This window comes from Salmo salar, chromosome ssa12 (genome assembly GCF_905237065.1).
Source record: "Salmo salar chromosome ssa12, Ssal_v3.1, whole genome shotgun sequence".
Taxonomy (NCBI): Eukaryota; Metazoa; Chordata; class Actinopteri; order Salmoniformes; family Salmonidae; genus Salmo; species Salmo salar.
The window spans coordinates 24,413,479-24,439,532 of NC_059453.1; the positions used below are offsets into that span (position 1 = coordinate 24,413,479).

The window sequence follows — 26,054 nt, forward strand, 5'->3', positions numbered from 1 at the left end:
TATATCTATGGACTATTTCATCCATTCATCTATTGCATCGTGCGTCATTCTACATAACTAATATCATTCTACAAAGAACAAAGAATAAGGTCCCTGTGTGGGTCTATGGGTGTTCCAGCAGGTACACATTTTTATGAATTATGGCCATATGGGCTCTGTGTGATGATGTCATCATTGTGCGACCCCTCATCGTCGTCACTCACAGTGATCTTGGAGCACCGCTCTCCCAGTTCGCCCTTCTGCTTCTCGCTGTCGGTGAAGCGTGCCTGCAGCTCGTTCAGCTGACCTTCGACCTTCCTCTTCTTGTTCTCCACGTCCTGTTTGGCCGTGGTCAGGAGCGCACCTCCACCGTCAGCTCCGACGTCTCCTTCTCCAGGGCCTGCTTGGCCTTGTCCAGGTTCGACTTCACCTGGGGTACACAGAGAGGAAGGGATTCAACCAGTCAATGGAAATACTATATAATGTAGGTAGGCCCACACAGCATCTAATACATATGGATTTTTCCGTATCCTGAAACCAGAGTGCTAATACATAGAGCTTCCATAATAGAACAGTAAAATGTATCCTGTTCTGTGGAAGATGGATTCATGCACACATGAAGTTATCATATGCTTCAGAATGTAGTCAGTTAGAGTCACGTCAAATCTGGCCAGTGATGATGCTATACAATCAGATACAGAACTTTGGGCACTTGAACAGGCCTAGTAGTGTAGCTACATTTCCTTACCCGTTTGGACTGCTCCAGCTGCTCTGTGAGCTCCTCTACGGCCTGGGTGTGTTTCTGTCTCATCTCCTGCACCTGGGCCTCGTGGGTCCGACCCTCGTCGTCCATGGCCTTCTTCAACAGGGTCACCTCCTGTTCTCTCTTCGCCCTGCAGAGATGAGCGGATGAATGGATGGGTGAATGGATGGATGGGTGAGTGGGTGGATGGATGAAAGAATGGATGGACAGATGATGAATTGCATGAGTGATTGAATAGACCAAGTACTACCCTAGACTGTATGAATATACAGACAAATGACCAAATGGCTACGTTCCAATGTCCATACTAGCATTCACTAAGAATATATTGCTTCATACTAAATGGTATGCCAGTGTGGATATTGGAACAGAGCCACTGCCTAGTATTTGTACTCACCGGAGCTCCTGCTGGGTAGCGGTGCTGTCAAGTGTATCCTCCAGCTCAGACTTGAGGGCCTCCAGCTCCTCTCCCAGGTCCCTCCTGGCCTTCTCAGTCTTGTTCCTGGCCTGGCGCTCTGAGTCCAGGTCCTCCTGAAGGTCTGAGATGTGGCCCTCCAGCTCCCGGATCTTCTTTAGGGCATTGTTCTTCTGGGCCATCTCGTCCTCTAGCCTAGGGGAAAAAGGTGAACATTGATGAACATTGTTTATATGTTGTTTATACATTGTTAATACGTTGTTTGTGGATGATTTCAAGATAAAACGTATCACTAATAAAAGAAGGCGTATTCTGAGCTGATGTTAATATCAATAGATATTACATTTGTTACATTTGGTGCTGTGTTTTAGAGGTCATATACAAGTGTAATGTTGACTTTATCACAGTATCATGTGAGGATCTATAAAACAACTGAAGGGGGCTCAAAAAGAAAGAATAATGAAAAGTGACACAATTACAAAAAATAAATATCAAAATCCAGTGTTTGGTGCCCACCTGGCTAGAGCAGCCTGTAGCTCCTCCTCCTTCTTAGCCAGCTGGGCTTTGAGCTCAGCGATCTGGGCCAGCAGGTCGGCTATCTGCTCCTGGAGGTCGTTAGACTCCGCCTCCAGCTTACGCTTTGCTTTGTCCAGCTCTTGCCGACCCTTCTCCTCCTTCTTCAGACGGACTAGAGGACAAAAGATAAAGAAATATATGGAAGGTTACTCCATGGATGAAGATGTGTGTAGTGGCTGAATAGCTTCAATACGTTCTTCCGACAAACTTAAGGACAACACAGATTGGTTACGATATAGGATGCTCCTGTATGGATATGGCTAGGAGTTGTTCCTGGTCAGGTCACATGGTCAGGAAAACCCCCAAAGCCACTATTTGTACGGACAAAGATGTGCATTGTTGCTTGATAACTGAATAGGTGTGGTATCCAGTGAGAGTGGTTTATTTGATGTCTGGATGGGGTAAAAGATTGATACGAACCCTCAAGTTCAGAGATCATTGACTCGTGTTTGTTCTTGAGCTTGGTCAGGTTTTTGGACTTCTCTTCCTCCTCTGCAAGGTTGGAGCTGAAATCTGCTAGCCTCTCTTCCATTAGTTTCCTCTCCTAAAACAGGGTAAACATGGCAAACAGGTAACCACACAGTGTAAATCCTAAATGTCATAACCCTGCTTTCATTAAATGCCGATTGAGTGGACAAATGGAAAACAGGATCAACAGTCATTATCAAATCTTCATTGCACTCATGGACCCATGGGCCCAGAGACTTGACAATGCTTCTTTTATGATGCTTGAGACATATGGTAACTGACACCTAGTCTCTCTTGATAGACGAAAACACTCAAATGTTCCTTTAATGGCCCATAGCCTTGACAATATGTCTCATATGACGCCTGAGACATAGTACTATAACTGACCTTTAACAGTTTGGTGTTGTGGTCCTCCATCACTAAGACATCGTCCTCTAACTTCTTGATCTTGCCTTCACATGCTACCTTCTCCAGCTGCAGCTTCTGACGGGCATCCTCCTCCTCCTCCAGATGCTCCTCCAGGTCCTAAAAACGAACCAAGAAGAACTGCCAGACTTAGGATTCAAACCAGCAACCCTAACCTCTAGGCTACCGTCGTGACTTAACATGACTAGCAACACACACCCCGAAATAAAACTCCAAAATACAAAGTCAAGGTGAAAGACAGAAGGAAAGAAAAGGTCAAACAAACCTGCATCTGTTGCTGCATCTTTTCTTATCCACCTGCAGGGCCTGAGCGCGGTCTTCCTCCTCTTCCAACCTGGCCTCCATTTCATGGAGGATCTCCTCCAGCTCCTGCTTCTTAGCGGCCAGTCGCACCCTCATCTCTTCCGCCTCTGCATACAGCTCGGTCTCAGCCTGCAGCTGCTCCTGCAATGCGTTCCTCTCCTCCATAATCTGGATAGAAAAGGAGCCAGAGAAAAAGCAAAGAGAGCTGAATAGAAAGAAAAGTGTAGGGGGCCCAGCACACAACCCTGTGATACACCAAACTTTCTCGAGTTTTAATGTTTTTATTTCATAACACTTCTTATGTAAATGCCAATACTTTTTTTTGAGGCAATGAAAGTGGGGAAAAGGGTTACAATAGTAATTTAATTCAAACTAATATCTGAAAAATGGCAACATAATCCCTACAAAGATTGTGGAAAGCACATAGTGTGTTCCTGGCGAATGGTCCCCTATACATACTGTTGTGTGTTTCAGGGTGATCTCCTTCAGCTCTGATTCGTACTTCACTGCAGACTCCTTGGCCTTCTGCAGCTCCTCGTCCTTCAGGCCCATCTCCTCCTCCTGGCGGGTCACTTGCAACAGAGGCTTGACCTGCAGGTCAGGATGACATGACTTGGTCAACACTGCATCCGCCACCAAAGTCTATATCTGATATCCTTGGTAAGTAGGACAGACATCAACTAATGGAATGTGTTGAATAGTTAATGTTGTTGAAACTCTACCTTGGTGAAGAGTCTCCACCACTGCCAGTTCCTGAGTTTGAGGTAGGCAGCACAGTTCCTCTGAATCACCTTCATGGCCATCAGTTGCTGCTGTCTCTTAGCAAAGGCCCTGTTAGAACGCAGTAGCGGAACCAACATTGACCACTGTAATGTAGCATTTATTGGCTCATAAAAGCCATTTTCACTGATTCAGTTTCAATTGTGGACAGTGCTAATAACAGCATACATGGTGGCACTTTCGGAACCAGAATCAGAAAAATAGAACAAACGTCTGTCCTGGGAACATTACATTGCGACGTCCCCTGGACTTTTGCTAACATTTAGGGGATGTTCCCAGGACAAAATGTTGTTAGCTGGGTAGAATTGATATATAGACTGAGGGCTTTATTGTATTAAAGCAGTGTCAACACTATGGCCATTGCTCACTTTCTGGCCAGGAAACCTCTAGCCTGGGACTGGAAGGCGATAATGACCACCGTAATCTTCAGATCTCTCTCCTCCTCGAGCTGGGCCAACACGCCGGTACGGAAGAATATCTTACTCTGACCAATCCGGTACAAGTTGGGGTCCAGATCCAGGTGCTTAATCTACAGAACCAGGAAATGGGACAGGAAAGGAATGTGAGAAAAGGGGAATTGAGCTTGGTATGTTGCAGAGTTGGTACCAACTTGGTTTCTATCTTGGTACTTGGTGTCTCATCTTGGTAGAATTCCAGAGAAGAGAATATGCAAGGCTGTTTTTATAGACTTGATATGATAACAGTCCTGATGCTAGGATTTGGAAATGGCTCCACTTTCTTACCATGAGACCACACGCCTGTTTGCCATCCATGAATCCCTTGGGAATTGCACTAGCCGCCAGGATCTCGTAACTGTAGAGTGAAAATATTGAGACAGAGACAAAGTCCGATTTAAGAGAAATGTTTACCACTGGCTATGTTTGATACATGCCAATGTTGAATGCACTGGATAGTAGGCAATAGTATAGTCTGGTTAAACCAGACTGAACGGTGAAAACCATGGTGAGTGACAGTGTCCAGGCTGGTTTAACCATTCTAAGGCAACAGATTCTTCCATTCGTCTACTCACCGCTGACGGAACTCCTGGAAGAGGATTCGGTTGGGGAATCCTTGCCGGCAGATACGGATGCCCTCCAACACACCGTTGCACTTCAGCTGATCCAAGACCAGATGGGCGTCCAGTTTCCCCGCCTGAGGACAACGGGTCAGGATATAGGATCAATGAATGTGATTACATTTGCTTTACATATTGTATACAAACATCATCAATTTGTTACAAATACCCAAGCATAGCAAACATTACAGTAAGGGCGAGATTATTTACGGCTCCTTACCTTACAAATAGAAATAAGTACATAAAGTTATTCTTTAGATTTGTTCTAAAAGGTTAAGATTGAAAGTGAAATAGTAGAAAAAGCAGTTGGAGAAGAAAATACTTAACACTCCTTCACACCTGGGGGAGGAAACACTTAATTCCATTCAAATGTCTTAAATTGCCTTTATCAGACAAACAGGGCGTCTTGCCGCTAATCTAATATGGTATTTTTTCCCATTTTATAGAGGGAGTTGCTTGCACCTCTCCTCTGCATCAACAAACAACTACACTTTAAAAGGAATGCCCCTACAAGGGGAACAATAGTGGTGAACTGAGGTAGGCTGGAATTGAATCAAATAGAAATTCAAATTGAATCAAGTGGATTTCTTCACTCCACTTAGACACTGGCAACAGGGTGAAGGGAACCTCCCTCGACTTGCAGCCTAATAGATCTTATTCACAGCTGAATGTTCTATTGCACAATGGCCACATTGTGAATAATGTCTATGCCTAGTGCCTACCCTCTTCTCGTGGTTAGGGATGATACATCTGACGAAGTTGGGCTGGGTGTTGTGCAGCGTAGTCATGAGCTTGGCCAGGGACTCCTTGTAGAGCTGACCCACGGTCCGGAACATGCCCTTCTTGGTCTTGGAGCCGCTGGGCATGGAGCTGTCGGACATCTTGGCCATGGTCTCCAGGCCCACCACGCGGTCCGCTGAGGCACATTATGACAGAGAGGGGGTTTGTTTTAGGATTTGGGTTAGGTTAGGACACTGGCAGCCTGTATGCCAAACATGACACCAGTTGGCTAATCATGGAATAGATCTGGTTACCACGCTTAGGAGGCAATATTTTCAACCAGAGCTAGTTACACAAAATGAAAGGGTATATGTATCCATCTTGAGACTCCATCTCGATGCTAAAAAGGCAACTACTAACTGGAGTCCAGGGGGACTTACCATCTTTCCAGAGATCCTGGATAAACGTGTTGGACGAGCTGTTAAGCAGTGCTATGACGTTGTCGTTGAGAGGGTCCATGTTCTTTGTCAACCAATTATCAGCATTGTAGTCCACCTACAGGCAAAACACCACACATTTCTTGTATGTGATCCCTGTGGGAAATGAACTCACAACCTTGTCCCTCTTACCCTCTTACTGAGCCACACAGCACCACAAAAATGATAGATACACACCTTTCCAGCGTAGTGGTGCACAGAGAACTCTGTCTTGCTCTTCAGCTGTTTGGGTTTGCTGAACTTGATGTGGCTGGCCTGGGTGTTCATGAGTTTCTCCACGAAGGAGATGTCTGTGGCTTTGGGGAACCAACACTCCTCATCCAACAGGGCCAGAATACCAGGAGGATTGTTCTGTGGAGAAAACATAACTCAAATAAATATTTTCCTGGTTTCTTAATATATCTAGGAAAGGTTTCCAGGACACAGATTAAGCCTAGCACTGAACTAAAAAGCTCTTTCAATGTAGAATCTACCCTGAGAATGCTATTTCGTCAAGGACTAGTCTTAATCTGTATCCATTTAATGTCTTGAATGCATACATTTTACACCTAAAGAGTGTTTTCTACAGTCTTCCCACTCACTGGCCTCTCGATGAGCTCAATGCAGGGCTGCAGGTCCAGGCCGAAGTCGATGAAGCTCCATTCAATTCCCTCCCTCTGGTACTCCTCTTGCTCCAGGACGAACATGGTGTGGTTGAACAGCTGCTGCAGCTTCTCGTTTGTGTAGTTGATGCACAGCTGCTCAAAGGAGTTATCCTGCAAGAGACGGGAGAGAAGAAGAATTTGAGTTTTCACTAAAGACAGTTTGGTGTGCCGCAGGGTTGTGTGCTAGGCCCCCCAAGTCTTTTCCTTCACCTTAATACAACTTAATAGCTCAGCTTTGATGTATAGCATGTGGCCCAAGTCTTATCCAAGATATCGTACATAGAACCCTATGAATCCTTCCATGCAATCATATGAATCCCCTCACTCACCTCAAAGATCTCAAAGCCAGCAATGTCGAGGATGCCCAAGAAGGACGCTCCCTGGCGTTTGGTCTTGTCCAGAGCCTTGTTGACCCTAGCTAGCAGCCAGCGGAACAGACGCTCATACATAGCCTTGGCCAAGGCCTCTATGGCAAAGTCAGCCTGGAGGAAACAGAATAAAATATGGATAACTGAAAACTAAACATAGTTTAAAATGGTCTCAAATTCAGCCCAGCAGTATGGCCTATTTCTGGACCAAAAAACAGTGGAGATTCTCCTTTGAATATGTTTTTAGTCCAGGACATAAAATCTGAGTCTGGGAAACAGGCAAGCAGGACTGTCTGAATTTCAGCCTGCCAAAGCAATATGTACCTGCTCTTTGGTCTGGGCCTTCTGCACCACCTCTCTGCCCACTTTGATGCGAGGTGTGAGGATGGCTCTGGTGAAGTCTACCACGTTGATGCCCTGGAGGTGGCACACCTTCTGAGCCGCTAGAGGTAAGAAACAAAGACCCAGAAAGAAAGTAGATGTGCTATTGTCCTACACATTAATAACATACAGCATGTACTCCATTTAATATAAGTGGCATAATACATACCATATTCATAGCACAACATATAACATACTATAACATACCATGTCAAATAACAACATAATATATACATAACTTGTGCACTATCTGCCATCTCATGTCCTCCTCTAACCTGTGTTGTCTGGCATGGTGGCCTGCTCCTGGTTCCTCTCCTTCTTGAACTCTATGTTTCCCAACTGCAGCACCGTGGAGCACACCTTCAGGATGCCTAGAGGACACAGACAGCACAGGTCAATTACAGTAAGTACAGGGACAAATCAAAATGGCAGCCATGACCTGCCATATTCTATCCCTTGTCATCCTAGCTAGTCAGTCACCCTTAGCTATCTAAGATCTGCACACCTAGTTTACTGGGTCTAATGTATTTGACGTACTGATGTAGGGCCACCGGGTTATCCTGACCATGTGATCTTGAAGAAAAAACCCTAGACCCAAGTCATAGCCTGGTTATTCCTGAAAGTTATATCATATAATATATACAGTATAGTGTAATCGCTCTAGTAATGAAGAGTTTGTTGTGATTGAATAGAATAGCCCTGTACTGTAGCCTACCTATCCCCTCATCCTCAGTGAGGCCCATGCTGTGCATGGTCTCATGCAGGACTTGTTAAGGTGATTGAATAATTGATTGATGTATCAATTCATTTTATTAGCTGATTCAATTAATCAATAGGTTGATTGATTGATAAACTACCCATCTTCTTGTTCTCGGTAAGGCCCATGATGTTCATGGTCACATGTAGGACTTTTTGTGTTGATTTGATAAATGGATTAATTTATTGACTGATACAGTACCTGTCCTCTCTTCCTCAGTGATACCCATGATGTTCATGGCCTCCATGGTCTCCTCGTACATCTCGTCGTCCTGCTGGCCCGAGATCGAGACATGGCCCGCAATCAGGAAACGGTAGGCACTGAAGTTCTCCAGCAGAAGCTCCTCTGGAATGACAATGATTCAGTGTGTTTAATTATGACAGTTCTAGAAATTCTAGCTCTACGTTCAATCACGTACAGGAGCGCATCTGGAAAAACAACGGTTGAGGGTTTTCATTGATGGAGTGGAGAGTTCTAGAAATTCGAGCTCTGTATTATCAAGAAATAATAATATTTGATTGTGTACAGAATGATTCTGCTTCTGGTTGTCTGGGGTCAATGAGATGAAAAGTGGGACTTCCACAACTGCCTGTCCTGCAGTACAGATTAAATCTCCTACTCTCCTCCACCATGACAATCATCAGGTTGATCAGGAACCCTGATCTAAATCTAAAATGGCACCCTATTCCCTACAGAGTGCACTACTTTTGACCAGAGCCCTATGGACCCTGGTCAAATGTAATACACTACCTAGGGAATAGGGAACACAACCCAGATCTTACCGCGGAGCTTGTCCTTGACCCCAGCCACCATGTAGTAGAAGATGTGGAAGGCTCTCTCTGTCTTGGCCTGTCTGATACAACGAGACTTCTCCAGCAGGTCTGAGAACAGCCGTTAAGGATATACATTCTAATGCTCTGGATGGAGTTTCAAGTTTATGCTTGAGAGGAAAACAGTCCAAAGAAAGTTATTTACAAACAAGCTTGTCTATTTTGTCATCTTACAGTGAACATACACGGTGAACTATACATTATATTAGATGACACTGGCGCTTCATTATCTCCATTTCTGATATGTTCTTGGCAACCTGTATGTGATAACATGGACGGTTCAGCAACTTGTAACTACAGTATGTATGAACCTTTACAAATAGGGCTCTGTGCCAAAACATCTTTAAACAACATGACCCAAATACATAATTCCAACCTAAACATTTCTTATCTCATCATTCCATTCCATGGGAACTTAGAGTTATTGGAGTGACAGCACTTTTTAGACTCTGTGATTGTGCAGATGCCAATGACCTCCCCAGTGTTGACCGTCGGTCACAGGAGAACCCATGACACTTCTAACAGGAATGTGTCAACAGTCCAATACCGCAGGTTTGGGTCTGGGTTCATGTTTACTGTTCAAACACAGAAGTCACAGGAGCTTTTGTAGCTGTTTTCCCAGGGTAGTGAACACAAAAAAAAAACAGCTTTTCTGAACCCGGATCCCCCAGTTTAGAGTTACAGTATGTAACACTGTGTAAGGATACAGGTTTCAATGTTGGCTCCGACGATGTAGCCAGTCACGTCAAAGTTGATGCGGATGAATTTACCCTAAAGGGAACAGGTACACCAGGATTACAGTAGGTCATATGTTACACAATGAGGTACAGTATACATCCAACTGTCAGATGAATGTTAAATAACACAAAAAGATATAGGTCATTATGCAAATTACATGAATCAATAGTTTGAATTAATGAATTGATTCATGAAAAGTGGACACTACTCTGTGACCCACTCAAATACTTTAGGCCTACGCGTCTGCGAAAGGTGAACTCACAAATCGTGAAGAGTTGTCATTTTTGATGGTCTTGGCGTTCCCGAAGGCCTCCAGGATGGGGTTAGCCTGCAGAAGCTGCTTTTCCAGCTCCCCCTGGACATGACAACGTAATGACAAACATTAAACTAAATCTGTGACATTCATTTGTGAATAGAATAGTCAAATAAAGGCTGGAACAGCAGCACAAGCCCTATGAAAGTCAATTGAAAAAAAGAACATTTTCTAAAAGATAGATCCTAAACAACAAACCCAGTTGTTTTCAACAGTTTCGACTCCTATATCATCATCATCATCATCATCATCATCATCATCATCATCTCTACACTGTGTATATCTACACCGTGACTGGGCCTAATAGCATTATAACTGAGCGGACAGCACCTACTACTCCAGAACATCTAATCCCCTATTAGTCTCTATGCACTGAGGACACATGTCCTACCAACATGACTTATTTCACTACTAATCTGCCTCAAACTGAGACAACCAGGGCCTGATTGTTGAAATGAGGCCCACTAGAGTGTTCGCTGGCTGGGCCAGGGGAAGGATGTGAGGAGGGAGTGGCTGGAGGTGGTAGATTCAGAGTGTTGCTGGTCTGGAGAGGGGCCAGAGCAGAGGGTGGCGATATGAGTGTGTGCTAGTAGGTAGGCAGTGGGTGTGTTCCAGGTCCGCAGAGATGACAGGATTGTTATTTCTATAGAAAGGTGCTTCCTAGGAATGAAATATTTTGCATTTCTCTAGGCTTTGTACAGATCTGATAATATGCAGTTTGATCAAAGGGCCTGCGTTAGCTTACTGGCTGGGTCAGAGGCAGGCATACCTCTGTCAAACACACACACGGAAATGTGCACGTGTACACAAACACACACATACTTAACAATGCTCCTCTGGCTTAGGGGAGGGGGAGCAGTGGATGGTTTAACCTCTCCCATCTTGACTAGCCGAGAATGATAGCTTGTTGTGGTCCTTACACCTGTTTTTTTTATGAGTGTTTTTAGACTGGAGAGTTGAAACCAGGACAATGTTGTGCAAAACCACAGGGCAGATGAATGTAAATGAGGTAAATGATTTAACTGGTGTTCAGAGGTGTCTGTCACATGCCTTTCAGATCTAGATCTATGAGAAAACTATTTGATGAGAACACATCAGCCAAATCTTCTTATTGACAAATTCCCAGTAAGATAAAGATTAACCTCACCCAAGTTAATGGATTTTAAAACATAATGAGTTACTGGTACTTGAGTGAAAAGACAGTAGCAACCAGATCCTTTTCAGCAGGGAAAAGAAGGCCCTGCTCGCTTCAGACAGCCACTAAGAGAAAGAGAGAGAAAAGAGACAGGAAAAACAAAGAGAAAGAAACAGCGAGGGGAAATGACAGATGACAGGAAGGATCAGTCATTAATAGGCTGTTGAAATGGAGAGATAAAGGAGGAGAGAAGGAGGGAGGAGAAGAGAGAGACACTCTAGTTCTAAAGCAGGCATATTAAGTTCACTGCTGGTGGTAGGCTTCTAAAAAATGAATTACATTCTAATCTCCACACTAGCATACTACTTAGTATGAAGCGATGTATTGGCCATGCATTCTAAGTACCCACTGGGCACAGACGTCAATTCCACGTTGGTTCAATGTAATTTAATTGAAATGACCTGGAAACAGCATTGATTCAACCAGTGTGTGCCCAGTGGGTAGTAGAGAAGGCTGGACAATGAAATTATGATTGGGCTTCACTGCATCTCCTGAAGGTCTTGAGGGGTAATGGCAAAGAAAAACAACTTTTGACCCTTGACCTGGAAGTTAATCCCTTCATTGCTGTACAATGATGACTATTACTCCCCCTATTACTATTACTCCCCCCTCCCTGTACCCCCAACTATTTGAATCTCACTCAGGCATGATTCTGACAGTAGGGAGCTGTCCGAAAATACACGTTTTTTGTTGTTGTTTTTTTTTAAATCAGGGGCGAAGATCGAGAGAGCTGGCTGTTGTGATGAAAAGGGCAAAGGTCAGAGATCACAAGGTCACGTGTAGGTCACATGGTGTCTGAAAACTCCACACTGGTGCAAATCATCAAAAGTGGTAGAACAACTACTGTGTAACGCTACGGAGGAGCAAGACGCCGCCACAACGCCCACAGGACAAAATGGCGGGTGGTGGATGTTAGGATTAGGGGATGAGGTAAGGGGTTCGGTGACAGGATATGATGTCGTTTGATAGACAGGAAAAGGTAGATGGACATGCTCACACTGTGCTCTGTTGATCTGTGACGATCTGTGGTGGTGGTTAACCGTTTCAATGCCGGGCTCCAACCCCAAGCAGTGAAAGAGTGTTTTTGGAAAACCATGGACGACATAACATTAACAACCAAACTCAGGGGGAATATAAAGTAAATCATCTGACATATTATCTACCATTTTGTATTTGGATGAGAAGGCTGCATGTTAATTTAAAAAAATCACTATCATGCAGTTTTTTTTAGTTGTGAGGTCCATAACTGGTAATATCAGGAAGTTATGAGCACACTGTTACACAATGGGGATATGGGATGATATTGCTCATGTTATAGTACATTTAAAATGTATTATTTTGAGCTCAACAACAAAGGAGATGGAGAACTTGATAGGAGGGGGATCTTGTCAGAAATATATTTTTACTACAAAAAACCTGTCAGTGAGCCACTCTCGCATGCAATCCTTATTTCTAGGAGAAAACACGCATACACCACCACACGCAAAACACACTTGGGTCATTCCCTTTTTACTCACGTGGACAAATGCTCCTGGCTGTGTCTATTTGGAGGAAATTGCGGTACAGAATTATCATTCAACGGGGCAGTTTCCTCACACATTGGCCAAGTCTCCCTTAGAGCATAGAAACCGGCTTGGGAGGTCCCCACTTTTGACACACAATAGCCACTTAGATAGATAGATAGATACAAAAAACGTTGTAGTTTGCAGTATACTTACAGCACTGGTGTCCTTCTTGCCTTTGTGAGAAGAGGCCACTAGAGCCAGATACTGGATGACCTTCTTGGTGTTCTCTGTCTTACCTGCACCAGACTCCCCACTGGAGAGCAGGAGACACGGGTTAGAGAGAGAAAGAAAGAGAGGGTGGGGGTACAGAAAGAGAAAGAGAGGGGAGGGGGCAGAGGGAGAGAGTGAAAGAAAGAAAGAAAGAAAGAGTTTGAGACAGAAAAACAGAGGGTGAGCGAGAGAGAGGGAAAACAGAACTGACAGATTGTTCACAGTTCAATAACTCACTTGAATTAAACCGTGAACCACGTGAGTGAGAGTGAAATAACAACAATCAACTCCCAAGCACAACGTTTTTGTCATTGTTCAAAGTAATGTAATGCCATCCAACCTCTTCCTGTGTGCCTATACCAAATGATTAGCTCTACCCTACTGCTTTATACCATGATGAAAGGAAACTAAAGGGTCAGACTGACCCACTACCAAACCAGGGGGTCCAAAGAAAAAAAGTCTGATAACCTGAAAAGACCCATGTACACTGAAGGCAGATCAAGTAAAACAGCATTCCTAATCCAGTGTATTTGAGGCTTAAGGAAGACTAAGGCAGGGAACAAATGTATCAGACATATCCTACACCTCTAAACCAGAAGGCCAAGGGTGGGTATTTGACATATTTAACAGAGGTAGGAAACTACAGAAGGATGAGGGAGAGTAGTTTATTGGCCTTTGATCTCTAGATGCTGGAGACGCCAACCGCAATGCTGCTGTCTGAATGATCCCAGTCTAGCGTCCAGCTGGCTCTAACAACTCCATAAAAGGAGAGGTGTTCGTAAGATCCACCAGAGGCTGTCTGTCATGGGGCCGACTGGGCCGACAGGAATCTATCCAGTATCCACCATAAAGATGTAAGATCATAATTTGACGTATATTGTCATAGCAAAATAATAATTTTAACGTTTAGTCCATAATGTTGCTTGATCAGTGGTTAGCTGGCCAAAAGTATTAGCTGGCCAAAAGTAGACTACATGAAAAGTGCAATACTGTTTATATAATTGTGTGTTAGTGCAGGTTTTCAGTGAATTTATGTAAATCATGAAGCCCATCTTCCTTTTCTGAGGTGCAGGAAAATTCTCAACAATAAAAAGTGTGATCAAATTAAGATCCTACATCTGTACCTCATCCACAGGACCTCAACCACAGGACATCATCTCACACTATACAAGGTCGTAACCTCATACTACAGCATATACTGTGCATCAGGTCTGATTCACACTACTCTCCTACGAAGACCTACATTCGTTATGAATGTTATCATAAAATTCCGTCATAACATTCATACCTCACCGAAATACAACAGACCAAGCTCACATCAGGCCCAACATTAACTGTCATACAAAAACCTAAAATCACACTACACTAACTCTGTGCATCAACACACACAGGCCTCAACTCACACACCACTTACAGCGTCACTCCTTACACCAGGTCTAGAACAACACTACCCAGGCCTCAACACACTGTAAAAACACAGAACTCCATAATCCCTGAAAATATCCTCTGAGAGACCTATAGGCCCTGAGACAGAGACCTCTCATTCTGTATATCTAAGTGAGGGGATTCCTCTTCTAACACAGTTTGTCTTAAACCATCCCAGGGTCAGGGTGGCCACCATGGATCACTGGTCTGGATAGCTGGTCAGCATCCTGGGCTTTGGCCATTTTCATTCCAAACCTGGGTTCAAATGCTATTCAAAATTATTTTAAATACTTTGTCTGTGCTTGATTGAGCTTGCCTGGTTTATTGGACATAATAGAATAATCCCAAAACAGTCCACCCCCGCCCATCTGGCACTCCAGGCAGAATAGAGCAACTGCTCAAAGTATTTGAAAGAAAAGAGTTTGAATAGCATTTGAACCCAGGTCTGGTTCACTTTTGGAAATTATGCTAGGTCTCTTACTACACTCTAATTATTGTAAAGAGAAAGAGATGACCCCATATAAATGAGATGTCAAGACCCCAAGCAAGGATTTAGTGAGCTATGTGGCTACTTCCTATGCATTCTTATTTTGGTTGTAACTAAGGATTGTGAGGAGAAACTCAGCAATGGAATGGGAAACTGCAGTGTGTGTGTGTGTGTACAACATGTTATTGTCAACATACCACACCCTAACAGCAGTCCATTAGCTCATGTTTTGTCTATGTTCACACTTTTATGTGAAATGTGTCTTACAAAACTAACCATTTATAATAGGAGTCTGTCACAAAGCCTACACAATGCTGTTATAAACAGCACTATCATATAAATACTATTACATTGACATAACAAATGCAATTAAAATCTCTAGACTTCAAAAGATGATGGTACAGTACATTGTTTGCCACCCTACAGATGTAGGATCTTAATTTGAGACAGTTTGCTACAGCAGAAAAATATTCCAGCAGCAACAGGAAATGTGAATTATTATGTGGAATATAATTAATGGACATTTTTGTAGACATTGATACATTTTCATATGGGAAAATCAAGTTTGAAATGTCAAAGTGTAAATTACAAACTTCAGAACTCTTTTTAAGCCTCAAATACACTACAACCTTTACATTTCCTGCATTGTAGAAAAATGATCCCGCACCAGGGTGATCAAATTAAGATCCAACATCTGTATGTTGACTATGTATGCCATGACTTGTTATGACATGTGCTATGTCATGTTCATCAACATACTTCACAAAGTAATGCTATCGTCACCAGGTCAAACCCCTGTCTACTATGGCGACAACACAGTCAGTCCCTGGTTCATATGTTTTTATAATACATCAGTCTCATTTCATACACACTCAGGGAGCATGTCAAATAATGGCATTCCCCGTAGCGTATGTTTCTCCTATATATGGAAAGAGAGCATGCTTATACCTAGCTTATACCTAGCTGACCCAACTAGAGGTGAATTTGTTTTCCAAAAGCTCCCAGGTTTTTCAGAAATCCCTGTTGGAGGATGTCCTCGCAGATTTTTTCCTACTGATTCCGGGAATCTTTCAACGGGGATTTTGGAAAAACATGGGGGAAACATTAGGAACACTTCTGGAATTTTGAAACCCTATAGCTCCAAACTTCCATCCACAACCCTACTGCATTACCGACCTCCCATTCCCTGACTACAACAAACAAACAGAAAAATGAAACCCCACTTCTCCAAATAAGCCTCCTCTGGTAAATTGTTCAGGCAAAACTTCAGGAAGTGAGTCGATTTGATCAGAGAATGCTGCATCCTGTCATCAATCGCTTTAGAATAGAAGGAGCCCGGAGCTCCAGGGCACTCTACTTTAGACAGGGACCCTCCCATTTCCTCTACTGGGTACACTGGAGGCTTGACAGGAAAGGTGCTCTGACGTACTGTAGAGCTTACTGTAAATAGGCACGAGACAACATGCCAAGAGGGGCTGAAGTGTATTGGGTTTTGTTATGTGTAGTAGACCTGACTAGCTAAAACCCCTAGAACTAGGGCCCAAAGATGTTCCTGAATGTGTGGCCTGACAACTCTTAGCCTATATAGTAACTAGAATTGAGACAAGAGATTCCATTTCACTCCCAGTCCCAGTGAGATTCTCAATAATTGCTCTGCAATGAGTAAACAAACAAAATGGAGTCCAAACAAAAAATAATCTGTCTTTATAATCAGGACAGGGCACACTTCCTGTCTCTCTGAGAGGAGAGAGGGGAGGAGAGAAGAGGAGAAAGGAGAGAACAAAAAGAGAAGTGTTCTAACCCCTAACCCCACAACTCCCTGGATAATGGTTCCCACAACATACAGATGTAGGATCTTAATTTGATCACTATTTTGTTGCTTAGCATTGTCATTCACAGCAGGAAATGCTAACTTGGAGTGTATTTGACTTTTCAAACGGCTTCTAAAGTTTGTAATTTCCACTTACAAATTTCAGACTTTATTTGCCATAAACAAAAATGCATCAACCCCTACAGAAATGTTTATTATAAGCCACATTGTCACGTCCTGACCCTGGTATGAGGTCATTGTTCCCTAGTAGATTGGTCAGGGCGTGACAGGGGGGTGTTTTGTCTATGTGTTTGGGGTTTTCTATGTGGGTTGTCTAGAGTTTCATTCCATGTTGTCATTTTCTATGTTGTGGCCAGGTATGGTTTCCAATCAGAGGCAGCTGTCTATCGTTGTCTCTGATTGGAAGCCATACTTAGGCAGCCTGTTTTCCTTTGGGGTTTTCGTGGGTAGTTATTCTCTGTTTAGTTGTATGTTACCTGACGGAACTGTTTGCTGTTGTTTTGTTTCTTTTGTTAAGTGTTCGTTTTTTCATCAAAATATATTATGAGCACGCAACACGCTGCGCCTTGGTCTCCTCTATACGACGCCTGTGACACACATAATAATTCACATTTCTTGATGCTGCAAGTTTATTCTCCAGCTGTCGCAAACTGTCTCAAATTAAAATCCTACATCTGTATGACATGAGCATTTCAGCTGTCATTCATCAAAATACCCACTGAACTTCCTGTCATCCTTAATGTGAAACCAATTAGACATGTCACCATAGTTGTCCCCCAAAGTGTTCAATCCCACCAGACAGACCACAGTGTGTTAGGGTAGTGCAGTAGCAGGCTGGAAAAAGGTAATGTTGACATTAGAGGTCTCTCATTTGTTTAACTGTGGCTGTGTCTGAAATGGCTCCCCATTCCTTATGTAGTGCACTACTTTTGACCAGGGCCCATTGGGAATAGGATGCCATTTCGGACACAGTGTGTGTTTATGTAACCCATGGGTTACATAACTGTTACTGTTCCCTCTTCAACATCCCCCTCCTTAAATTCCCCCCTCATCCAACCATGTGACGTCTAGGAAAAATGTGGGGAGAAAAAACAACAAGGTGTAATTTAGGATTAAACGTACTGTATAGTGTGAAGTGTAGTGGATAGTGTAGTGGATAGTGTAGTGTCAAATGTCTTCTTTTTTTACTCACGTGCAAAGAATGGACTGGTCCTCACGATCTGCAGAAAAAATAAAAATCCTGTGTCAGGATAGGGTTGCTCATACATACACATATGCAGTATAAAGACGGGCATCTGACATCAGTACACCATATAGTAAGACAATTGGATTGGTTAATCAAGAAGATGTGTTTTTCTGGTCCTGGTAAGAGCATGTCGCTTGCAACGCCAAGGTTGTGGGTTCAATTCCCACTAGGGCCACAAATTCAAAAACATACTCACTGTACTTTAAGTTGCTTTAAAATGATATATCTATTAATCATTTCTAAACGTGTGTAAATCATATACAGTATTGGTATGTTTATCTGCTACCTGTACATTTGGATAGTATTTCATTTTTATAACTCTTCCTGTATGATGTATTCAGTAGTGGTGCTAATGAGTAATAACTTAAGCGATGATGACGTTCTGTTGTTTCTTGTCTCGATGTACAGTGCAGTCCTCAGATCACACACAGCCTATCATATGAAACATACACTTTATTACTCCAGAGAAATCAACCAAGCATTCACATCTTTGTACGGCCATGCGTTGAACCTTTGTACAAACAGGGCATGAGTTCAATCAACTGCTCAAGTGAGAAATTGGTAGGGCTTTCCCATGTCTAAAACATGAAAACAAGACAATTTGTTTTTGGAAATGCTTTGATTTTGGAAAATAAATATGTCCACCTGATGTGTTAAGCAATACGATGACTATCAATTCCTGATATGTGAACCCAAAATAGATTACATCACAAATCCTAGGAAAATACTAAAGGTCCATGTAGGGATATAACGAAACAGTATCCCCCTTTAAATGCTTGACAGGGTGTTTATGTGCTTGTGTGTGTCTGGAGTCTGGGGAATGCTGTTAAGGAGAAAGACCATTTGGATATTATTAGTTCAATTATCAAGTTAAAGTATTTGGAGCCCAGTGCAATCTAAACATGACCTATGTGAAACAGCGGGGGGGGGGTGTAGAGGGAGAGAGAGCAGAAGGAGAGAAAGAGAGCGAGAGAGAGAGCAGCAGAGAGGGTTAGTTAATCCCCCTGTGCATTATCCTTATCTGCTAATAGAAAGCCCATGGCTCGTATGTTGTGTCATTTAGCGTAACTCCCCAAAGATTGAAATCTCTCCTTACTGGCCATCATTCCCATCCCTGGTCCTACTGGGCATGTGCTACGCAAGGCTACACTAGCCAGGCAAGCCTGTATGGCTTTGCTCAGGCTGGAAAGAACCGAGCGCTAGGATGCTATTCCTCATTTTGGACGTGACTTGGCAGTGGGCTAGGTTCCATTCCACACACAGCAAAATGCTGTCTGTTCCCCTTTCTTCCTAATTAAGGCACAGAGGGGAGAGAGGGAGAGGAGGGGCATCCAGGGTTGTGCAGCATTTCCAAACACGCTCAAAACAGATTCAAACACAACACTGACACCAAATGTAACTCGGAGCCATGGAGTAGAACCTCACAGGGGAACGGGAGGCATTGGGAGAGGGGGAAAACGCCAAACAGAGTAGGGGCCAAACTGAAATGGCACCCTATCTCCTAGTGCAAAAGCGAGATAAATAAAATACGGAGAGAGAGAAAGAAAAAAAGAGAGAGAGAGACAGAAAGATATGAGAGAAGGAGTCTCCCAAATTACAATTGGTTTAAAGGGAAAATTCCAAAGTCCCTCTAGTCTCATCCCAATCACGAGTTCACCAGAGAGATAAAGCCAAGACCTGTCATCAAATCACCATCAAACAGAACATTTCATATAAGAGATGTATATAAATTCTCCTTATGACAATGGCATTGGAAAAACAACATTTCAATCATCATCCAAATCATCCTCACCAGCTGAAACTTTTTACAAAAAACCCAATCGCATGTGAACTTCCCATCTCTATTGCCTTCAAACTTCAAAGAGCAGGCAGGGCAAATTTCTAAGCCTTAGTGAAGGAATGTGAGTCTTCCCAGGAGAGATGAGAGCCAAGATTTCACAGAATTGTCAGAGACTCTGATTGTAGATAACACTGTTAAGACACTTAAGAAAGTGTAGACGCTGTAAGACTATTATCTAAGACTTTTATCTGTTATGTAGCAGACAGGCAAGGCTGCGTCTGGTCAAAAGTATTGCACTACATACAGTGCATTTCCTCCTCATCACTCAACACACAAAACCCCATAATGATAAAGCAAAAACGTTTTTTTTTTAATACATTTTTGCAGACTCTTTACTCAGTATGTTGTTGAAGCACCTTTGGCAGAGATTACAGCCGCGAGTCTTCTTGGGTATGATGCTACAAGTTTAGCACACCTGTATTTGGGGAGTCTCTCCCATTCCTCTGCAGATCCTCTCAAGCTCTGTCAGGTTGGATGGGGAGCGTCGCTGTACAGCTATTTTCAAGTCTCTCCAGAGACGTATGATCGGGTTCAAGTCCGGGCTCTGGCTGGGCCACTCAAGGACATTCAGAGACTTGCCCCAAAGCCACTCTTGCGTTGTGCTGGCTGTGTACTTAGGGTCGTTGTCCTGTTGGAAGGTGAACCTTCGCCCTAGTCTGAGGTGCTGGGTGCTCTGGAGCAGGTTTTCATCAAGGATCTCTCTGTACTTTGCTTCGTTCATCTTTCCCTCGATCCTGATTAGTCTCCCAGTCCCTGCCACTTGGCATTCAGGCCAAAGATTTCAATCTTGCTAGAATCTTGTTTCTCATGGTCCGAGAGTCCTTTAGGTGCCTTTTGGCAAACTCCAAGCGGGCTGTCATGTGCCTTTTACTAAGGAGTGGCTTCCAACTGGACAATCTAACAATCTACCATAAAAGGCCAGATTGGTGAAGTGCTGCAGAGATGGTTGTCCTTCTGGAAGGTTCTCCGATCTCTACAGAGGAACTCTGGAGCTCTGTCAGAGTGACCATCGGGTTCTTGGTCACCTCCCTGACAAAGGCCCTTCTCCCCCATAGCTTAGTTTGGCCAGGCAGCCAGCTCTAGGAAGAGTCTTGGTGGTTCCAAACTTCTTCTATTTAAGAATGATTGAGGCCACTTTGTTCTTGAGGAATTTCAATGCTGAAGAAATGTTTTGGTACGCTTCCCTTGAGCTATGCCTCAAAACAATCCTAACTCGGAGCTCTATGGACAATTCCTACAAACTCATGGCTTGTTTTTTGCTCTGACACCCATTGTCAACTGTGGGACTTTATATAGAGAGATGTGTGCCTTTCCAAATCATGTCCAATTAATATAATTTACCACAGGTGGAGTCCAATCAAGTTGTAGAAACATCTCAAGGATGATCAATGGAAACAGGATGCAACTCAGCTCAATTTCGAGTCTCATAGCAAAGGGTCTGAATACTTATGTAAATAAGGTAATTCTGTATTTTATTTTTAATACATTTGGAGAAAAAATCAAAACCTGTTTTCGCTTTGTCAGTATGGGGTATTGTGTGTAGATTGCTGAGGATTTGTTATTTATTTAATCCATTTTAGAATAAGGCTGTAATGTAACAAAATTTGGAAAAAGTCAAGGGGTCTGAATACTTTCCGAATGCACTGTAGGAAATAGGGTGCCATGTCAGACACTGCTAAGGTTGTTGATAGTCTTGCTCCTCTTAATGTACATGTAGACCCATGGAGGGATCGCCACGGCGACACCCCTCTAAAGGGTTTGTTTGGACCATACCATTAGTCATCCCTCTTAGGGGTATGGATCTCCTCTATTCTGTCATGGGAAATCCTATCAGCAACAATAAAAACTCCCAACACTCAAATCTAAACATAGCGACCGAGTAGACAGCAAGCTATTGACCATCCATCGTCATAATGTTTACTCACGACCCTGGATGCACACGCCATAGCTGTAGATGTACACACTGACATTTCCTGTGTGTACATGCAATTAAGATGGTAGATTCCTACACATACAGCATATCAACAGAAAGTATGAGTCATACACTACACCAAAGATGGGCAGCTTTTGTAGGCCCCTCTGATAAAAAATAAATACAAAATAAGTTGAGTCGGGGTCTTAACTTACTGTTGGGAGTTAGAATAGTAGAACACACAAGGTGCAATTTCGAAATGTTGTTGTGAATCTGCATTTTTTTCCCTTGTTATGTCAGTCACTGACAGTCAGCCCATGTCAGCAACATGTTTGGGGGTGTTAGTCTAGGCAGCTAACTTATCTAAACTTGTAGTTATCATGGTCGAATTACCGACCAGAGGGCCCCTATTGATTTTGTTAGTCTCTCAGTCAGATATCATTTTAAAAACATTTCTCTCCACCTTATGATAAATTGTGTAGAATTGCAGGAAATTAGCTGTAAAACTGCACATTTCTCTCTCCACACCATGACAAAATGAGTAGAATTGCAGGAAATTTGCAACATTTTGCTTAGGGCCCCCTCAAATATTATTGTTCTCAGATTTTTATTTATCAATTTTAGGTGTGTATTAAAATGTGTTTGTTTTTTGAAAAAGCTATACACTGAGTGTATATACACAGAACAGCTGCTCTTTCCATGACAGACTGACCAGGTGAATCCAAGGTGTTCCTAATACTTGGTATACTCAGTGTATTTTCATTGTCTAGCTGGAATGGCATGTTCATATCCTGTATATTTGACTGTGATGTGGTCACCCAAGATGAATGAACTAACTCTAAGTTGTTCTGAATAAGATCTGCTAAATGACTAAAATGTCAAATGTAAATGTTTTACATACTTACATACTCATATTACTGTATTGATTCATTTTTAGATATTGATGTCACAAATGTATCATTTGTACAGTTTTTTTATTAAAAAAAAGGTAGTTATTTGTTACATTTGGCTTTGTAAAACCTAGCAGTACTACTTATTTCTCTGAGACTGAGGCAGATATAAAGTTTTGCAAAAAACATGATTATTTGTCTCTCAGAAATGAAACCATCAAGTGATAGATTTCAAACAAATACATGTCTGTCATTGAACAACCCCATGCCATGATTAGACAGTGAAAAAAAAACGAATCTATTTCATAAGTTCTTTAAACAATAAAAGCTAATTTTCCAACATTTCTGAAAATGGACATAGCGTTTTGGAAAGAAACTCTTCATATAAGCACGCCTACACATCTAGCAGCTTAAAAGATCTTTACAGCTAGAAACATTCTAAAATGCTGTTTAAATTACTCCACATTTCTCAAAACAGATCAAATCGTGTAACAATCATAGACCAACGTAGATCAAACATAGTAAAAACTTTTTTTTTTTTTTAAATCACTGGTAAAAACATTGATTAACTATTTGTTATTCTACACCAAAGTAGTTATAAACGTGTCAGTGGCACAATTCATAAATGTAGCCAGTGAGGGCTTAACATTCTTGTTGTGGTTTTGTTTAACCTCAACCTGCCTTGTTTCCTGTTCACCTGACAGATCCCCCTAGGAGCTGCGTGCACACACCCATACGTGCACACACACACACACACAGTAATGTGTTACTTCTGACTAAGCTGGAATGTCAAATGCTATCTGACAAGAACCCACAGAACTGCAGGCAGCTCCTAGGGGGACCTGTTGTGTGTGTGTGTGTGTGTATATCGGTATCCTGCACGCACACATACACAGGCTTAACCTGTGATTTACGAGTGTAAGAAAGTCCATCTAAGACCTAAATCCAAATGATATAAACATGAGGTTTCAAGTTTATGAAGTTGGAGTGACTGATAAAAACAGAGGATAGTCAAGTCAGTGTGTTTGCTCTCCTCTTTGTAATGTATGACTAGAAATGTATCCAGCGCTTAAACCCGGTACTACATAATAGGGAACTTGAGCTCGAGTAGGAGTGAGGTCATTGTGTTTCTGATTGGCCAGCATCACAGGGCTTATTCTAACTTCTCTCATCATGCTGCAGCACTTTGAACAATGGAGAGGGTTGGTTCTTACATCATTTACAATGTGCTTTCAAGGTCATGTTCTGGGAGGACCCCATTGGTCAGAAAAGGGTCAAAATGAGGTCTAAAGGAGAGATGGTGTTGTTTTTTCCCAAGGAGGTGACTATCTGCTGTTTGACTGCAACGTTAGGTTCACTAATACTCTTTTTAGACTTTCGTGCCAACCTGAACCATGCTGTGCTGACTCGGATACATTTGTGTCACATTCTTTTCACAACTACCGTAGACGAGTAAGCAGGCCAGTGCGATACGTTTGGCTCAGCTTGGCTCAGTGGTGTTAAACTGGTGAAGTGTAGCCATGCTGAAGTAGAGACTTGGTAAGGAACGTGGTATGCCAACAAACTTAGCTGAAGAACAACAGCCTTGTCTGTTTCGTGTGGTTATTGATTTGTTTGAGTGAGTCAGATCTAAGTTTTGTTGATGCATGATAAGCAACACAGTGACTGGCTGTAAAAAAGGCAGTCTTAGAAATGTGATAAAACCACAAAGCCCTTGTGAGAACATGTTGTTGTATAGTGTCATTTATCTTCGCATAATTGACATGTACCGTCACAAAAGTGATGATCATTTAAATAAACTGTTAACATTTACTTACAGCTAAAATGTCAAATGTAGAATTTAAAACATAAAAAAGGGGCTGATATCTAAAATCTGATTAGAATTTACAATAACAAATTATACAAGTGCTTGAATCAAAGAGGTAAATACGGAAATGTTTGTCTCTGGGAACTTTTGCTTTTGGGCCAAAATGAGTAATTTAAATGGACAGAAATATTGTCAGAAGTTAGCAACTTAAACTATGGAAGTTTATCTTTAATCCTAAAGCAACAGACTGAAAAGGCAAAATGGAGAGCATATTTTATTGAAGATTCGAACAGGAACTGTCTTCCGACTTCCTGTCCTCCATCTCTCTAAAGCCAGATGTCAGTAAGCTCCTCTGAAAATCCCCCAGAATTCTTATAAAATCCTTGGGGTCAACTAGGTCCGCATGACCCCTGACCTCTGGCACCACATAACAAAGCCTTGTGGGAAATGCTGAGTTGTCCACATCAGGATATTAGCCTCTTGTCCTCTCTCAGTCTTAGCACTGTAGGGGCAAGCCAAGAGCCCTTTACTGTAAGCAGAGTTAGCCCATCGTCACCTCGTGTCCAGATTTCTCTTTGAATGAGCTACTAAAAGGCTTTTTCTGCTTCTGTTCATTAGCTTTCATTGAAGTAAGCTGTTTTCACATTGTTTTTATGCAGTTTCACAGCCCACATACTTCAGGAAGAGAGGTTTTTGACCATTGAGGGCATTGATAGAGCGTGTAAGGCTATAGTATATTTAAGCAATAAGGCACCTCGGGTGTTTGTGGTATATGGCCCATGTGCATTATAAACTGGTTGGGTCGAGCCCTGAATGCTGATTGGCTCACAGCCGTATAACCACGGGTATAACAAAACATTTATTTTAAGTGCTGTAATTATGTTGGTAACCAGTTTATAATAGAAATAAGGCACCTCAGGGTTTGTGATATATTGGCCATTTACCACCACTCCTCGGGCCTTATTGCTTAATTATATCTCTGCAGTATTCTGCACTGCAGTTCAGCTGCTGCTGAGTTTATAAAATATTGTACCTTTTGAAGAGTATTGAAGAGTTAGCTATCGTTGAGTTATTGGAAATGTTGTTTTGTTGGTTTGTTGACCTAAGGACAGCTGACACAAGACTGTTGCAATCACTGTTTTGTAGCAGCTGATATTATACAAACCACTTTTAAATTCTCCCAAGATAGCAGCTAGCTAGATAGGAAGAATAGCTGTGGTGAGATACCATGGCCTTCAAGCAGGGTTGGGATCAAATCAAATGTCATTCATTTCAGTCAATTCAGCAGGTAAACTGAAATTCCAAACATTTCATTTCAGTCAATTGATGGACTGAATTGAATCGACGCCAATCCTGCCTTCCCAGACAAAGAAGCTACAGTAACAGGAAGAGGTGTAACTATGAACGATGAACGTACCTTGCATCATGTTTCTGTAGGCGTTGTCAGTGATGGAGTAGATGTGAGGAGGAACCTCGTGGCGTTTCTTCCCTTTGTACATCTCAATGATTTTCTCAGAGTAGATGGGCAGCATCTTGTATGGGTTCACCACTACACAGAACAGGCCAGAATATGTCTGCAGAGAGAAAACAAGGATGAGCAGGGTTATTATTAA

General features: G+C 42.5%; 1 pseudogene across 1 annotated transcript in view; it reads right to left on the reverse strand.

The window, feature by feature from the left end:
- Nucleotides 1-26,054, reverse strand: part of LOC123725462 (myosin-11-like) — a 40,303-nt pseudogene that overhangs the window by 8,002 nt on the left and 6,247 nt on the right. Inside the window, exons 3-28 of the transcript XR_006757937.1 lie at nt 25,859-26,015; nt 17,939-17,966; nt 12,947-13,046; nt 9,983-10,075; nt 9,690-9,753; nt 8,935-9,033; nt 8,354-8,497; nt 7,671-7,766; nt 7,339-7,457; nt 6,976-7,128; nt 6,584-6,757; nt 6,180-6,353; nt 5,946-6,060; nt 5,508-5,701; nt 4,741-4,862; nt 4,454-4,523; nt 4,079-4,239; nt 3,653-3,761; nt 3,390-3,521; nt 2,893-3,098; nt 2,589-2,726; nt 2,154-2,277; nt 1,674-1,845; nt 1,140-1,352; nt 728-872; nt 204-409 (exon numbers count right to left, since the gene is read on the reverse strand). The product of XR_006757937.1 is annotated as a myosin-11-like (transcript). The remainder of the gene's footprint in view (nt 1-203; nt 410-727; nt 873-1,139; nt 1,353-1,673; nt 1,846-2,153; nt 2,278-2,588; nt 2,727-2,892; nt 3,099-3,389; nt 3,522-3,652; nt 3,762-4,078; nt 4,240-4,453; nt 4,524-4,740; nt 4,863-5,507; nt 5,702-5,945; nt 6,061-6,179; nt 6,354-6,583; nt 6,758-6,975; nt 7,129-7,338; nt 7,458-7,670; nt 7,767-8,353; nt 8,498-8,934; nt 9,034-9,689; nt 9,754-9,982; nt 10,076-12,946; nt 13,047-17,938; nt 17,967-25,858; nt 26,016-26,054) is intronic.